At 49.1% G+C, this 3,617-nt stretch overlaps 1 pseudogene; it reads left to right on the top strand.

Annotated features, from left to right (window-relative positions):
* The first annotated feature begins 1,418 nt into the window (after positions 1-1,418).
* LOC125526136 (small nucleolar RNA Z247) lies at positions 1,419-1,557 on the top strand (annotated as a pseudogene).
* The last annotated feature ends 2,060 nt before the right edge of the window (positions 1,558-3,617 follow it).

Genomic DNA, 3,617 nt, shown 5'->3' with positions numbered 1-3,617 from the left:
TTCCTCATCCCCGTTCTTTGAACGCTTCCGCGCGTGATCTACAAAGGTATGTAGATGAAATCCAATCACTCGTTGCTAGATGAACTCATAGATGGATCTTGGTGAAACCGTAGGAAAATTTTTGTTTTCTGCAACGTTCCCCAACAGCCAGCTCTCTCCCGTATCCCTTTTAATATGGCGCTGGCGACAGGGGACCCAAAACTTGAGTTGGTTTTTGGGCGCCCCCGATCAAGGCGCGTTAGTTCTGATCGAGGCTCACGTACGTTGGTACGTGGACCCCTTCACTTATAGTTATCCCTTCATTTTTTTTCTGTTAGACTAATAGATCTAACGGGCCTGTTTAAGCCGTCAGATCAGAACCAACACTTAGACCATAGCACTTATTCAAAGGAGTTTATATGGTAGCAACGGTGAATATTTTTGAAGCCGAAGAAGTCAATTTGCATGGGCATTATTTACATACATGGAGTACGGCCGGCCCAGTAGAGTGCGGTGGAGACAGGCTTGGATTGACATGCGCTTTCTTGGGCTCATTTGGGCTAAAGGTGAAGGTGCAGGATTTCGGAAGTGGTTCCAAACCAAACTTACATCGTCAAAATAATATAATATAATTTTTTAACTGTAAAGAAATTTCACATGTTTCACCAAAAGTAATTACCTATTTACTGTATATATTGTTAATAGATAGGTTTGTAGCTGTGTAACGTGACATGTATGTCACGGTTGTATTGCGTGCGTATTGTGTAATCTAGGCAGGTAGTTAGAGTAGATATGATCTTATCTCATGTATAGCTTGGAGTATGGGTCAAGACTACCAACTACCTGCCGATCCTTGTATCTTGTTGAGCTATATAACACGCACGCGTCCCTGCAGGATTGCATACGCTTCCATCATAGTTTTTACATGGTAACCAGAGCTATCCTCGAGCACATCCATGGCGTCTTCAAGTTCCTTCCCATCCTCGCCATTCGCACACGCCGCCACCGAGAAGCTCACGAAGGGCAACCAGGCTCTATGGCGGGCGACGGTGCTCTCGGCCATCCGAGGAGCGCAGATGGCCAAGTACCTCGACGTCGAGCAATCGCCACCGCCCATGCAGATCGATGTGGCCTCGTCTGATGGCAAGACGACGGCGAAAGCGCCGAACCCTGACTTCCAAACCTGGTATGCTCAAGACCAACAAGTCTTCTCCTATCTCCTGACGACACTTCCGCGTGAGATAGCTATCCAGGTTGCTTCATGCCACACCTCTGCTGAGCTCTGGAACACGGTGGAAGGGATGCTTGCATCTCACACCCGTTCCCAGACCACCAACGTCCGGATCGCCCTCGCCAATCTGCAGAAGGGCAACTCCTCCATCACCGACTATGTCGGGAAGATCAAGTCTCTCTGCGACGAACTGATCGCCGCAGGGAAGAGGGTGGATGACGACGACATCGTCTCCCACATCCTGGCCGGGCTAGATGAAGATTTCGACCCGGTGGTGTCTGCCATGTGTTCCCGGGTGGAGCCGGTGACAGTGGCCGAGCTGTTCTCACAGCTGCTGAGCTTTGAAACAAGGCTCAATCTTCGGGGCGGAGGGTCCCAATCCTCTGCCAATGCTGCTACCCGAGGCCGTAGAAACGGCGCTGGTGGTGGTGATCGCGGTCGCCGCCAAGGTGGCAATGGTGGTGACCGCGGCGGGCGCGGCGGCGGCTACTCCAAATCTGGAGGGCACGGCGGCCGACACGGCAACAACAGTAGCGGGGGCAACTACAACAACAACCATGCCCCCAGGGTCCAGTGCCAGTTCTGTGGCAAGATGGGCCACCCAGCCTGGAAATGCTGGAAGCGCTATGATGAGTCCTATCAAGGCGTGGAGGAGAAGTCGGCCAACCTTGCTGCACCGCAGTACGGGGTGGACACGAACTGGTACCTGGACAGTGGTGCCACTGACCACATCACAGGAGATTTGGAGAAGCTGACCGTGCGGGATCGCTACACTGGAAACAAACAGATTCATACTGCCAGTGGATCAGGTATGGTTATTAAGCATATCGGTCACTCAGCTATTCATACTCCTGATCGAGATCTCCTCCTAAATAATATCCTTCATGTACCGCAAGCCAACAAAAGTCTAATCTCCGCTAGCCGCCTTGCCGTTGACAATAATTCCTTTGTTGAAATTCATCCCTACTCTTTTCTTGTCAAGGAACGGGGAACGGAGAAGGTGTTCCTTCGAGGCAGGGTATAAGAGGACTCTACCCGGTTAGGCACATGGGATCTGACGCCAAGAAGCACATGCTCAGTGTCACCAAGCTATCCTCGGATAGGTGGCACCGGAGTTTAGGCCATCCATCTCCTCTTATTGTTAGCAAAGTCATTAGCAAGAATAATCTCCAGTGTGCAAATTCATTCAATAAAGATTCTGTATGTGACGCCTGCCAAAAAGGCAAAAGTCACCAGTTGCCTTATCCCAAGTCAATAAGTGAATCAAAATTTCCTTTAGAATTTGTGTTCTCTGATGTTTGGGGTCCTGCTGTTGAAACAGTAGGAAGGAAGAACTATTATGTGAGTTTCATTGACGATTTCAGTAAATTCACTTGGATATATTTGATCAAACACAAGTCTGAAGTTTTCCAAAAGTTTCATGACTTCCAACATCTAGTAGAACGTCAATTTGATCGCAAGATTCTTGCTTTACAAACAGACTAGGGAGGGGAGTATGAAAAGTTGAACTCATTCTTTACCAAAATAGGTATATCTCACCACGTCTCGTGCCCTCATGCTCACCAACAGAACGGGTCAGCTGAGAGAAAACATCGACATATTGTCGAAGTAGGCCTTTCCCTTCTCGCTCAAGCCTCTATGCCCTTAAAGTTTTGGGATGAGGCCTTCATTGCTGCCACCTATTTGATAAACCAGATTCCTAGCAAAGTTCTCAAGTTTGAGACACCCTTTGAAAAACTATTCCATGAAAAACCCAACTATTCCATCCTTCGGATTTTTGGGTGTGCCTGCTGGCCGAACCTTCGACCCTACAATAACCACAAACTTCAATTCCGCTCAAAACAATGTGCTTTCCTTGGGTATAGCAATCTCCACAAAGGGTTTAAATGTCTTGACATATCCATTGGGCGTGTATATATTTCTAGAGATGTAATCTTTGATGAAAATATCTTTCCTTTTGCTAGTCTCCATCCAAACGCCGGCGCTCGTCTTCGTGCTGAAATTTTGCTACTTTCTTCAGAGTTATTAAATCCTTCTGATCATGGGGGTGAATCTTATGCTGATGATCATGTGTTTAATAACCCTAATCCTTCCGCTAATGGAGACTGTACTGATGAAAACAGTGAAAAAAACAGTGCTCCAGGCTATGATTTTATGCAGCAACAAGGATGTACAGGCGCCAGACATGAGGATGATTCAGCTGGCAGTGCTGATCCCGAGGGATTCGGCGCAGAAGAAGCAGCAGGCGGGACCGGCGTGGATCCCATGAGTGATTCGCCGTCGCCTACACCGCGTGGTGGGCCTGGCGCATCAGCGCGCGCCACGGAGTCCGGCGCGCCAGTGCGGTCGGGCGGGGTTGATACGCCCGTGTCGTCGCGTGCAACGTGTCAAGGAGCGGCTGGGGCTG

Source organism: Triticum urartu, chromosome 5A (genome assembly GCF_056163025.1).
Source record: "Triticum urartu cultivar PI428250 chromosome 5A, HENAU_Tu73, whole genome shotgun sequence".
Classification (NCBI taxonomy): Eukaryota; Viridiplantae; Streptophyta; class Magnoliopsida; order Poales; family Poaceae; genus Triticum; species Triticum urartu.
The sequence above is the reverse complement of the archived record's forward strand: the minus strand, read 5'-3'. Positions and strand labels throughout refer to the sequence as shown.